At 35.3% G+C, this 14,728-nt stretch overlaps 1 protein-coding gene across 3 annotated transcripts in view; it reads right to left on the bottom strand.

Annotated features, from left to right (window-relative positions):
* Il1rapl1 (interleukin 1 receptor accessory protein like 1) overlaps positions 1-14,728 on the bottom strand; it is a 1,306,889-nt gene that overhangs the window by 622,464 nt on the left and 669,697 nt on the right. The window contains exons 1-2 of one of the 3 annotated variants that reach the window (XM_029534407.1): positions 4,019-4,135; positions 1,287-1,334 (exon numbers count right to left, since the gene is read on the bottom strand). The exons of the other annotated variants lie outside the window; for them this stretch is intronic. The gene's annotated coding sequence lies outside the window, so the exon portion shown is untranslated. Of the gene's footprint in view, positions 1-1,286; positions 1,335-4,018; positions 4,136-14,728 lie in introns of those variants that run through there. 3 annotated transcript variants of the gene reach the window in all.

Here is a 14,728-nt window from a genome sequence, read left to right on the forward strand (position 1 = left end):
GTGTGTGTGTGTGTGTGTGCGTGTGCGTGTGTGTGTGTGGTGTGGTGTGTGTGTGTGTGTGTTTGGGGAGGGGAGCTGTTAACACCTGGGGGGTTGCATTTCTCAAAAGAGAAGAGGAAGGTGGAATGGCGGGAAGATGTGAATGATGGGATATTGGGAGGAGAGAGAGGGCTGATAATGGGTTGTAATGTGAATAAATAAATACATTTAATATAAAATAAAATACCACACATATTATTGGTAACTTGCATGATTAATGAGAAAACAAAACCAAGAAAATGTGAGAACTAATTAAAAGGAAAGAAATATAGCCTATTCAAAAGGAAGTGACATTATTATTGAAAGAATTCAGAATGAACACGAGGGGAAGCCCACAAACATGAATGTTGCTAAGAATATAAAATGGCTCTATCTTCCCAGAAGCCATTTTATTGAAGGTACCAGCACATGCTTTTCTACTTACATATTACTACTTCTTCTTCAGAAATATGGGATATGAAACCAGAAGCAAAAATTCTGTGCAACTCATGACTCTTAAGTTATCTATTTCAGAATGAATTGATGTTACAACTATATCAAATATTACCCTTCTACCATGCATAATTATATGCTATCCTAAACAAGCCATAATATCTAAAAATATTTTCAAAGGAAAACCTATTTGGAAATCTTTATTACTGAAAGTGAAATCACAAGAAACACCATCAATGGTGAATTTCCTGGGTGAAATATAGGAAAACAAGTTGATTAAATTTTAATGAATGAAAATTAAAATAAAATCAGCTTTGTTTCATTTTTGACATTAATGGCTCTTATAGCCATTTTGTAAACTTCCTAGAATATTTCTTCTAACCTGAGAAAAGCTGTTATCCATGACATAAGATGCTTAAGTATTTGGGGGCATTTAGAGGACTCAGGGAATTATTTGATTCCATAGGAGTCAATTTGATTTTCAGCCCAAAATATCTGGTTATGTTTCCACATTTATAATTCAATATCACAAATTAAAGTGCATACTTTTAGAGTCTTTTCTGCACTTTAATTTTTTTATAATGTGAACCATGACCCTGGACAACAATGCAGCAGGGAAATTCCAAGAAATGATTGTTCAATACAGTTTGTTCAGAAACTTTGGTATTATGTGTTCTTTTGAGACACCCCGCCTACTCTGAAAAAAAAAAAAAAAACTACTCTGAAGAGAAGAGATACTGTTTTGGAACTGAGAAGAAGGTCAGGGAATAGCTTAAGGGTATTGACTTTACATTCAAAGGGGACAGAGAACAAACCATCAATGATTTTCAGAGGTGGGGTCTTCAGAGACCACAAAGTTGTGCCTGGGGAAAGAAAATAAATAATTGCTCAGGTCACAGTCATGATTTATTCTAACACTCCTTACTCTCTAGGTTTTCAAATTTGTTATCTTTATCTCTTCTATATCTACTATGACTGCACTTGCCTCCTCTGTTCTTTTGAGTTCTCACTTTCATTTTTATTCCCATATTTTAATTTTAGCTCATCTTACCATCTACTTTTATCTTTTGAGTTAATCTTTTCTCACACATTGCATTGACCCTTGCTTATAACTCTAATCTCACAGGAACTATGTGTAGTTTCCTTTCATCTCTCCATAGAAACAAAGTCACATATAAACATGAATGACTGAGGACTCAAGTTAGCCTCATTCTCAATAATACTACAGTCATTTTAAACTCATTGTTCTCAGAATCATGCACTACATCTTTAAAAACTTTCGATAAGTGACTTGTATTGAACTTCTGAATACTGGTCTTATATAGTGAGCATTTATTGCAAGAAGCTTTGCATCATGTGTATGCATTAATATTATTACAATTTTAAATAACAAAACAATACAATATTTATAATTATAGATTTACCTATATCAGATAAATCAAATAAGTTCGATGAGAGTTTTGGGTAGGATGTGAATAATTTTATCTTCCTTTGATTTTATTAATAAAGAAATCCATTGTATTTTATAAGAGAAAAACTCATGCTCCTTATCTGGAGGCAAAGCACTTTAATCCTCCAAGGTACATATATTTGAAAATTATTTTTGGTTACTTTATATTGAATTCTGATTTTTAATTATAATTCTCATATCTTGATTCATCTTCTACATATCCTTCAAATATTTACATGGAATTACACTATTTGATACTTATCTGTTATTTGGGCAGTGTCTTAGTTTCTATTCCTGCACATAACATCATGACAAAGAAGCAAGTTGGGTAGGAAGGGGTTATTCAGCTTACACTTCCACATTGCTGTTCATCACCAAAGGGAGTCAGGACTAGAACTCAAGCAGGTCAGGAAACAGGAGTTGATGCAGAGGCCATGAAGGGATGTTTCTTACTGGCTTGCTTGACTGGCTTTCTTATAGAGCCCAAGACTAGCAGCTCAGGGATGGCACTGCCCACACTGGGCCCTCCCACCCTTGATCACTAATTGAGAAAACGCTTTATAGCTGGATCTCATACAGGCATTTCCTCAAGTGAGGCTCTTTTCTCTGTGATAACTCTTAGCTTGTTATCAAGTTGACACAGAAAACCTGCCAGTACAATTGACCCTTTGTCAACTTGACACACAAATACATCACTGTTAAGCCTCAGCCCTTATTTTTTATTCATCCCTAAGATCTAAATAATTTTAAAAGTCCCACAGTGTTTACAAATTTTTATATATTAAAATTTCAATCTATGAGCTGGATCCCAATTTGGGCCTGTCACTGGACCTCCTTTCCCTCAGGCTCTTCTCCATTTTTGTCCCTGCAGTTTTTTCAGACAGGAACAATTCTGTGTCAGAGGTTTTGACTATGGGATGGCAACTCCATCCCTCCACTTAATGCCCTGTCTTTCTACTGGAGGTGGACTCTACAAGTTCCTACTCCCCACTGTAAAGAATTTCATCTAAGGTCACTCCCTTTGAGCCTTGAGAGTCTCTCACCTCCCAGGCCAATGGGTGAGGCTCCAAGGCCTGACACTATTATAGATACTATGGTGCGCTTACAAATAGGAGCCTAGCAAGACTGACCTTCCAAAAGGCCCCTTGAGTGCTAAAAAAGTCAGATGCAGATATTTAAACCCAACAGAAAGAAGCTGGTGACACCTGTGGTTGAATTAGGGAAAATCTGAGGAGGGTGATACTATAGGAATAACACCAGTCTCAACTAACCTGGACCCTGGAGATTGCTCTGACACTGAGCCACCAACCAGGCAGCATTCACCAGCTGATGTGAGACCCCCAACACATGTACAGCAGAGGACTGCCAAGTCTTTTGCTCACTCAGTGAGAGAAGATACACCTAACCCTCAAAAGACTTGAGGTCCCAGGGAGTGAGGAGGCCTGGTAGGGTGGGTGTGGGGTGTGAGGACATCCTCTTGGAGATGGGGGAAGGGGATATGAGATGTGGAACAGTCAGAGGGCAGACTGGAAGGGGGATAAAGACTGGACTGTAAAAAAACGATTAAAGAATTAAAAAATGCAATATGAAAAAAATTCAATCTTTAAAAATATCCAATATCTTTTAAAAATTCAAAGTCTTTTTACAATACAAAGTCTCTTTAACTGTGGGCTCCACTAAAATACTTTCTTACTTCAAGAAGGAAAAATAACAGGGTATAATCACAATCAAAAGCAAAAATCAAACTAACCATCCAATGTCTGGTATCAACTCAAGACTTTCTGGGTTCCTCCAAAGGCTTGGGTCACTTTTCTAGCTCTGCCCTTTGTAGCACACACCTTGTCTTCTAGGCTCCAGCTGCCTGTACTCCACTGCTCCAGCTGCTACTCTTGGTGGTTATATCATGGTATTGGCATCTCCAAAGCACTGTTGTCTTCCGCTGCAACTGGGCTTCACCAATAGCCTCTCATAAGCTCTCTTCATGGTGCCAAGCCTCAACTCCTTTGCATGAACCCTTCTATCCTGAGCCATCTATTGCAAATGAGGCTGCACCTTCACCCATGACCTTGTATGGCTTCTTACAGTGCCAAGACTCACCTGCTTTTCATGATCCCTTCATGTCTTCAAAATCAGTACCACCGGGCCAGTATCAATAGTTCCAGTAATACAATGGTTTCACTTTAGTAGTACTTGTATCTTGTTAATCACAGTCAATTCTTCAGCCCCAGCTAACCAAAATTACAGAATGATCACAATCAAAGCAGCAATGGCCCTGATAAGAGTCTTTAATCTTCCTTCAGAAATTTCAAAAGTCAGTCCTCCATTGTTTGCACTGTTCTTAACATTATCTTCCAAGCTCCTACAGAACATGTCACAGAGCTCTTAACACCCAATGGCTCTTTTAACCCAAAGTTCCAAAGTCCTTCTACAGTCCTCCCCAAAATCTGGTCAGGTTATCACAGAAATACCCACTATGCTGGAAACAATTGGTATTAAGCACAAAATATCGTGACCAAGAAGCAAGTTGGAGAGGAAAGGGTTTATTCAGCTTACACTTCCACATTGCTGTTCATCACTAAAGGAAGTCAGAATTGGAACTCAAGCAGATCAGGAAGCAGGAGATGATGCAGAGTCCATGGAGGGATGTTACTTACTGGATTGCTTCCCCTGGCTTGCTCAGCTTGCTTGCTGTCTTATAGAACCCAAGACTACCAGCCCAGAGATGGTCCCATCCACAATGGGCCCTCCCACCCTTGATCACTAATTGAGAAAATGCCTTACAGCTGGATCTCATGGAGGCATTTCCTCAACTGAAGCTCCTTTCTCTGTGATAACAATAGCTTGTATTAAGTTGACACACAAATCCAGCCAGTATAGGTGGGAATGAATAATTGAAAGCCTCTTTACATACCCCTCCCCTCTGCAGCCTGGAGTAATCTGATCCTTGGCAGGCTCCAGGAGGAGCACAGCATATCCATCAAGGGCCTGGGTCAACATCAGGTTCACAAAGACAAGTGTGCAGATAAATTTAGATCTGCTGCTGACTGAGTATATCAATTCTAATTCTCCAGAGCCCTGACTGTGTTCCAGAGTAATGAACCTTTTTAGTCTACTTATTTATTCAGTGCCTAGCTCTCTTACTTCTGTGTTCCTACTTTACAACATGTATTTGGGTAGAAATTTTGCAATAAGTAAATGAATAATAATAGTAATGGCATTAATAATTTGGTGCATTGGTAATAGTTGGTTTAAAAATATAACACTTTAAGAACTAAATGGCTGGTATAATGTAAAGGATGCATTACTTTATTGGATCTTCAAAACTCTCCAAAGAAGACAATGTTACAAGTACTGCCATGCTACAACTAAGTTAACTCATATCACCAAAACCACTTAAATTTAAAGTTCTTAAATCAATAAGATTCCACTATTTGGTTTAGGAAACTATTCTCCACGAAATGATGTTGTAAAGGACTTCATTGTATAGGACTTTATTGGGGATTTTGAGGAATTTCGGAAAATATGTTTGTGGTAGTTTGAATGAGAAGCATACCTGCCCATATACTCAAATATTTGAATGCTTGGTCCCCAAGTGATGGAAATATTTTTGGAAGGGTTATTAGGTGTGGCTTTGTAGGAGGAAGTGTGTCACTTGAGGTGAGCTTTGAGGTTTCAAAAATCCTAAGCCAGTCCTGATCTTTCCCTCTCTCTATTTCATTTTTGAAAATTAGATGTAATCTATCAGTTACTGCTTGTATGTTGACAGACTTCCTGCCACTACAATTATAGTCTAGCCCTCTGAAAGTTTAGCAAGTCATCAATAAACGCTTCTGTAAATTGCCTTGGTCATGATGTCTCTTTAGAGCAATAGAAAATAAATTAAGACAACCTTTATCTGGAATATGCATAATAAAACAGCTCTGACTTAAAAAAAAATAGTGTACTTTTCTGAAAAAAAAAATCAGGCTTTGGGGGCTAGTGGGATGAAGAAGAATCGCTAAATAGATGAATGGATGTTATAACGGATTCACTAATCAACTTGCTTAAGAGTCATATAACTTAAAACAATAATGTGCTTTTCTGAAGTAAAGACCCCTTTTTCTGGTCAGCAGATTAAAGGAGTTGATGAACCCATTCAGTTATACAACTACTAAATTCAGGACACACTGACTCCACTAATTCTGGTCTGTGGTATATTTTGGATATTGACTGATTATAATTGGATATTTGTGCTCGAAGGCCTACTTTCAATCATTTGAACACAAATCCATGACTGCATAAATATCTGCTTTCAGACTGTGTTTTCTGAGAAATGGCCAAGATTCTGTTAAGGGTTTGTGTCTTTATTATATACTACTTAGGAAATACAGCTGTGCTTGGTCAGCGCCCTACATGGAAGTCTATTTAAGGAAGGTAACATTTGACATTGATGTCGTTCTATTTCAGTCAGAAATGTATATTAACATCTGGATTTGTGATAATTATCCTGCATTGAGTAATGAAAACAAATTTAATAAAATTCAATTAGTGTAATAAGATTACACTATTTGAATCTTTAATTTTATAGAATTGTTTGCTAACATATTTTTTTGGAGAAAAAGAATTCTGCGGTATTGCTTTACATTTTCCTTTAACCATGCAAAAGTGATATTTTGACAAAGAGAAAGAAAACTGTCATATTTTGAAGCTTGAAATAAAATGAAGGTCAAGGACAGAATTAGAGAGGATTTTATTGTCAGCAACGGGCATGTTTTAGGAAGAGTTTTCAGACTTGTTTTCCTTTTGTAAGGTCACCATACAAGTCACCACTTCAATAATCTTACAGTTTGTCATTTTCAAAAAAAGTTTCATATCTGTAGAAGAAACATCTTATAAATTAATACCAAACACTTTGGATTTTTATTATCTGCAAAATCATTATAGAAACTTAAATCTTAGGTTAGAAGAACAAAGTTGGAGTAGAGAATTTAAACTAATCATAAAATGAGAATTTTTTCTCTAAGGATTGAAAGGAACTCCAGTTCTATCTGAGAAAGGGTCTGAGAAGATTTATATTTTATTATATGTAACCCCTCCTTATTTTGTTGAAAGTGGAGTATAGCAAAAAAATAGTATCGTGAAATCATGTGGACAGTTTTTAATGTTAGGATAAAATAGAGAATACATGAGCATAGATGTGTATATGTATATATGTGCCTGCATACACACACACACACACACACACACACACACACACACACAATTTGTTTCATTTTAGAGTACTAGATTGTATACAGAAAAAATACCTGAGCATCTGGGTAATTAATGCGTATAAATTGCATTTTAATTACTGGACTTTGAAGCACAATAAGATCTTTGTGTAAGAATGACCTCTTTCATGAGGTATTTTGCAGTATGAATAGGCTTGAAAAGACAGTGGACAAGAATGTAGACAATGTTGAGGATGCAAGACTGTATTCTGAAAGAGACATGCAAAACTCAGATAATACATTTGATTACAGATTATAAGGGAGCAACCCAAAAGAAAGTGAGAAAACTTGACTCATTGTGAATGAGAAGTGTATTTGGCTAGACAGTGGTTCAATTGTCTTTATGCTTCCCCCAGGAGGATTCCCTGTGACATATCTTGATTATGTTGCTTCTTCTGTATTCCCACAGTACTCTTATGTTTCTTGGAATTTAGCAGACTTCCAGAGCTATCTTTTTATTAAATTTCCTGTACATAACCAATAAATTTTAATAAAGGATGCTGTGTATCCAGTTCAGTATTAGCCAATTGAGTAATAATGAGTAAATCAACAAATAGGAATAATGTGGAAAAGGAAGCTTAACATATTTAACATTCATTATTCTTACCAAACATTAAAAGGATGCAATACTCTGTTATTAATATGTAAAATGAATTTTTAAAAACTTGTTTTTATTTTTATGTATATTAATATTTTTCTTGTAGGTATGCATGTGTGTACCACATGTGTACAGTGCTCTCAGAGTCCAGAAGGAGTCAGATTCCTTGGAACTGAAGATATAGATAGATTGTGAGCGGCCATGTAAGTGGTGGGAATTGAACCTGGGTCCTATACAGGAGCATCAAGTGTTCTTTACCATTGAGCTATCTTTCTTGACCTCCTAAAAATTAATTTCATGATCAATTAATTTGGGAAATGCTTGTTCAAGCAATATAGATTTTTTTACTAATATATTTTCAGATATAGTTTCTTTATATGAAAAAAATCTAGAGAATCTAGAGATATTTGTCCAGTGTATTGTAGCTACAAGTATCATATCAGTTTATATGAAAACTAAGTCTTCAATCATTGCTATTTTAGGCACATCTTAATTGCTTAAGGGAGTATGTGTCTATTGGTTGGTATTCTGAACAATATATAGAATAATTCTTAAATCAAGTATAGATTTCCTTTAGATAGCATTAATCTAAACAGAGTAATTGTCAGAACACAGTCTTTGGAAAGTCTCTGGTAGAGTTAGTGTTCTATATAGGTGTATTTGTATACTATGCATTATAATGCAACTTTACCTCATCCTTTATTGCTAGGATCATGTTAACCACCCTTAAAATGGAAATAAAGCAGGTGTTTACTCCACAGGTTCAATGTTAATTTATTGCATACCTATTTTGTACAGAAATCTTTTCTATTACTCAATTGGTACGAACAGTTATGAGATCAAGGTAATCAAAGCAAAAATATTTATGCAACATCTTCTATGAGTTATCTTAAAAGAAAATACATTATGCTACTTTGATCTCCATTTTTGGCAATATTTAATTGTGATGCATCCCTGTAGAAGGCAATTTGCCGTATTTCATTATACTCCAATCATTTAGGTAGTGTTAAAATTTTCATTGGGGGAAAAGTAGTAATTTAGGAAATAGAGATTAGATGTTTCAGTTTAGTTTCCTAGACAATGAAAAAATAAAGTAATATCAAAGAAAATCACTGTTATAAACTTCAGTAAATGGAAATGCCTGGAAGGATTTGAATAGCTCAAGATAAATATTTCTGTTGTCATTACAGAAGATTCACTTAAGTCTTGAGGCAGGGTAGAAAGACAGGGAAAATGTGGGAGACATGAGAAGCGAGAGAAGGCTGAAAGTTCTCACTATTTCAGACACAAGAATTCCAGTATTGATTAAAAGCATTTGTTATTAAGGCTGCTGGCAGAGAGCTAAAAGTTCTTTCATACATCAATATTTCATGTTAGAGTAATAATGAAGCATGCTTAAGGCCTGGGAGTATAGGGTGTTGAGTAGGATCTCCTTCCTTTATCTACACCTTGTTTGGAAATCTCAAACAAACTTGTTTACAGTACAAATATCTACAATTTCTGTATCCCTGTGAGCTAAACTTTTACCTTATTAATTGTAATCTAGTTAGGTGCTCCCTCAGGAACTAAGCAGTGATCTCATTTCGATGTATTAACAACCCTTTGAAGATAGCTATGTCAAACCCACTAAAATTGTTTATACAACAGTTATAAAGGCAATGATAAACTTTAGTTTCTTTTAGAGATGCCCATATCTTTGCCCCTGGGTGTGTATTCTTTAATGACTTTCTAACCTTTCATTTTCATGCTTCAAGTTATATTAAAATATTTTTAGTCTCATCTTTGTTACTGGATATTCCTGAAAGTTGCTTTAGTGAAAAAGCCATAAACTCAGATTTTACTTCAATCAAAGAACCCAAAAGTTTCAATCTACTAAATAAACAGCTAGAATTGGGGTCTCCAGCCTTTGTCCTCCAAATCACTAGCAATTTGAATCTAGATTCAAGTTAAAATCAAAATATTTAATCACAACCTCTTTAATCCCAGCATTCTAGAGGCAGAGGCATGTAGATTTTTGTGAATTCAAGGCTAGCCAGATGTACATAGTTAGTTTCAGACCAGCTAGGACTATATAATGAGATACTGATTCAAAGAATAAAAAAAATTTCAGTCACTCCTTCCATGAGTATTTTGTTCCACCTTCTAAGAAGGATCGAAGTATCCAAAACTTGGTCTTCCTTCTTTTTGAGTTTCATGTGTTTTGAGAATGGTATCTTGCATATTCAGAGCTTCTGAGCTAATATCCACTTGTCAGTGAGTGTATATCATGTGTGTTCTTTTGTGATCGGGTTACCTCACTTAGGATGATATCCACCAGATCCATCCATTTATATAAGAATTTCATAAATTCATTGTTTTTAATAGCTGCATAGTACTCCATTGTGTAAATGTACCACATTTTTGTGAGACAAAGTATGAAGGAGAGACTGAAGGAATGTCCAGTGCCTCACCTGGGGATCCATCCCATAAACAACCACCTAAACTAGACACTATTGTGGATGCCAATAAGTGCTTGCTGACAGGAGCCTGATATAAATGTCTCCTGAGAGGCTCTGGCAGTGCCTGGCAAATAAAGAAATGGATGCTCACAACCATCCATTGGACAGAGCACAGGTTCCCCAATGAAGGAGCTAGAGAAAGTACCCAAGGAGCTGAAGGGGTTTGAAGCCCCATAGGAGGAACAATACGAACCAAGGAAAGCTCCCTGGGACTAAACCACCAACCAAAGAAAAAACATGGTGGGACTCATGGCTCTAGCTGCATATGTAGCAGAGGATGGCCTAGTCTGTCATCAATGGGAGGAGAGGCCCTTGGTCCTGTGAAAGTTTTATGTCCCAGTATAGGGGAATGCTAGGGCCAGGAAGTTGGAATGGGTGGGTTGGGGAGCAGGGGAAGGGGGAAAGGGATAGGAGTTTTGGAGGGGAAACTAGGAAAGGGGATAATATTTGAAATGTAAATAAAGAAAATACCTAATAAAAATCAATTTCAGAGAATAAAAATGTTATTTGAAATGTACAATTAAACAAATTTACTCTTAATTCTTACATCCTAGAATATAAATTTCCTAACAGAGTTGTTAAAACAAGAAAAAGCAAAAATAATAATCAAACATTTAATTTAAGTGAGGATCAAGAGTTAGTTAAGAGCTGCTGCTGAAGTGCTTATTCTCTGACTCCTCTGGACATGATTATAATGTTAACATAGCTTTCTTCTGATGGTTTCCTTTTTTTGTTTTGGTGTACTTTTTAATTTAAGGCCTCTTTAAAAATAGTACAAAAATAGTTAATATTGCTACAGGCCTTTTATTTTTTGCTTTCCATTTTATTAATTTTCATATTCCCAAAACAGCTATTTCCATTAATCCATCTTCTTACCCCATTAACCTTCTTTCTATTATGTCATTAGTCAGATTTCAGAAATGATTGTTCTTGAAATTTTCAAATTTGTATTTTAATATGTCTTCCATTACTTTATTTTGTTTCCTAGTTTCAGCTTTTAAATTTTGATTGTTATATTATTGTAGAAAAACTCTCATGACACAATTTTCAAAACCATAAAACCATGAATTTCATATAAATATAGTATGAACAGACTAGTGAAACTATTAAAGAGCTTCCAAAGATAACGTTGGCCCCCAAAGAATGAGAGTGATTTGTGTTATTCCAATTGGCCTTCATAATTCCTTACTTGGATTAAACTTGCATAGTTTTCTCTCTGATGATAATCACCTACACTTCCTTTTTTAAAACACTCATTTCAGAAAAAAATATAAATTTGTACTCTATCGTTTGATATTGTTAATCTTTTTAAAACCAGGAATAACTTTCTAAAGCACTCGAATGGTCCCTTTAAAATTCAGTGATTAGAAAGATAATGTCCCTGTGTCCCAATCCAATAGGGACTAAGAGCTTGACTTCTATAAAAGACCAATTAGCATTGCAAATGGACCAGTCACCTTGATTTCACCCTAATTTCTTCCAGTACTTTCCTAGTAGCTCATTCAAATGCTTGAAATTTCTCATGTCTATAGGTCAGTGCATGAGTTTACTCTTTAACCTTTACTGCAGTACTATTGTTCCTTACTGCAAAGGTCTTCCATGCTGTTTTAAAGGAGCCTGGTGAGGTATCACTTTGACCAGGAGTAAGCTGTAACAAATCTTTAAAGTTAGGTAAAAATACTTAATGTTCTATAAGGAATTCATAAGAGTAAACTTTTGTGTTCTCTTTTTCTTCCAAAAGATGCTTAATTTCTATTCTTTCCTACAAATAACTTGGGACTTAACAATGTTTTAGAAATAATATATCTTTTACACACCCCAGGATAATAATTCTCATCATGTATTATTAATGTTGTTTTGAATTAACTCAATTAACACCCTTAAGATTTCAGAAACACATTGTCAAATACTGGACAAGAAGTTCCATTGAATTTTATTTCTCACCAAATGTTTATTCTGGAAAAAAAATTATAATAGGATGCAGTTAATTGTATGGTTAATTGTCTTTTCTACGAATTTCTCAACATGTCAATTCATTTAAAAAAATGTTTCATTTTGTATTCATGCATATGCATGTGTGCCTCTGCAGTTATCTGTAGAGGCAAGAGAGAGGTGTCAAATTCTCTGGAGCTGAAGTTACAGAGCTCATGTGAGGTACCTAAGCTGGGTGCTGGAAGCTGAACTTAGAGCCTCTGAAACAGCAGCCAGCAAGCACTCCTAACTATTGAACCATCTTTGCAACTCCATATTCTATTAATGCTGAGGTATAATTTTTCATGTTACTATTTATGTAATTAAGAATGTCATTTAAAATTATTGTGGTAAGGTTTGTATCATAGTTTATTGGTACTTACATTGATTGTTTCCTATTATTTTGGCTTCTTCTATTGAGTGAAACATACTAAATACCTTGAGATAACTTAGAAATATTACTATCAGTAGGAAACATATATAAGAGTTCTCTCAGGTGGCTTTCTGTATAATAATAAAATATTATGAGATATTAAGAAAACATGGATAAATGATTATTTTCATGTATCATGTAGTTAGTGATCCTTGAAGTCTCAAACAGCTTGATTCCCAAGGTAGCAGTTTGGGGATTGAATGGAATATTAAGTAAATGAGACCTAGTGGCAGGTCCTTAGGCCATTGGGTGTTATACTAACTGAAAACAATGGACTCTGAAATATTCTCTTTTCTTTCATCTCCTTATTGTTAGTTGTTTCAACATGCATTTCCTACCATTGTGCTAATGTCCTGTCAATTAAGTGGTGAGGATAAGTTCTGGTTGACTGAGACTGAGGTAAGCCAAGTAATGCTTTATCTTTATAATTTGATTTCTTCAAGTATTTTATTTTATAAATGCGAAGTTGACTGTCACAAATGGCATTTATACCTTAGCAGATTTGAGATATTCCACTGAAAGCTTGAAGGATCATTGGAGGATTTTTAAATGGGAAATAACACATTCAGATTTATATTTCATAAGTATCACTTTCTAAGTAATATGAAATAAAATAAAATGTCTGACAGCTGAATTAGATGCAATTAGACAGATGAGATTAATGAGATTGCACTAAAGAGTAAAATGAAAATTGGACCTCTAAAGATCTGGTTACCATGCACCTAACAGAAAAAAAATTATGCTTTTACATATAGTCATTCAAATACCACCATAGATAAGCACAGCATGTTCTTAAAGAGTGTGATAGTAAGTTCATGAAGCCTTCCTAATTTTACATAACAATGCCAAAATTGCTAGAATTCCTTGCTTCAGAACACACTTTATTGCATTTGTACCTCCCGACAATCTGATTTCTCCATTTACTTACTAATTATAATTCCATGTCCACATAGATCCTTCATCTCTAACTTATTCACGAAATAGTTTAATACCTTGTTTCTGTAACCATGTGTCTACTCCAAATCCTCAGCATCCCCATCTCTTCTAGGTATTTTCTGATAGGTCCTGGCTGTACTTGGTGATTATTGCTTCCCAGATGTGCCTATTTATTTCCTAATATTTTCTGTGTTTATGAGGTAGGCACTGAGGTGTTCCTTTTGTTGTGGATCATAGTTATAAGCTAGTCATGCTTCAAGACTCTCATTGTACTTCATTAAAAGAAAGCTTTGGATTCTGGTTTATGAATCACCTCTTCTGACCAAACTTCAACAACATCCTTACTATCCTCCACAAATAAAGGAATAACTCACTAAAATGTCAAGGACTAGCATCAGAGTAGGTTAGATTACAAGCAACTCACAAATATTAATGGCATTTTTTGAACAAAGGTTCATTTCTCTCTTAAGCTACCAGTCTTCAAATACTCAGCATCCTCAATCTGATGGCTTTTTGGTGGTGCTGGGGGTCAAACCCTGACTTTGAGCATATTAGGAATGAACAATATCACCTGCTTTTCTAAGATAAGTTTTTGTGCCAGAACTCAGCATATAGCTATAGTAAGCTTTTCACAATTTCTTATTTTTAAATGAATTTTATCTGTAGACCTCTTCTACTGCACTTTACATGGTATAATCTCTATCATACTAGAAATTAATTGGGAAATGAAAATTTTTTCCTTCATAAGAGGATCAAATTATAGAGAACAAAGCTCTGATTATTTGCTACTATTGCTCAATAATAATTCTGCTAAATAATTTGTTAAGTGACAATTTGAATGACTATATGAATATCTATAACATATTTCTTTATAAAAATAATCTGCTCTGTTAAAGTTTCAATCTGTAAACATTTCAGTTTTGAGCCTCATATTATATGTTCAAATAGTATCCAAACCTAATTACAGTTTATTACAGTTTATTTTTTAGCTTGTTTAAGATACTTCCTCGCGAGCTGCATGTGGTGGTGCACGCCTTTAATCCCAGCACTCGGGAAGCAGAGGCTGGCGGATTTCTGAGTTCGAGGCCAGCCTAGTCTACTAAGTGAGTTCCAGGACAGCCA

Source organism: Mus pahari, chromosome X (genome assembly GCF_900095145.1).
Source record: "Mus pahari chromosome X, PAHARI_EIJ_v1.1, whole genome shotgun sequence".
NCBI classification, from domain to species: domain Eukaryota; kingdom Metazoa; phylum Chordata; class Mammalia; order Rodentia; family Muridae; genus Mus; species Mus pahari.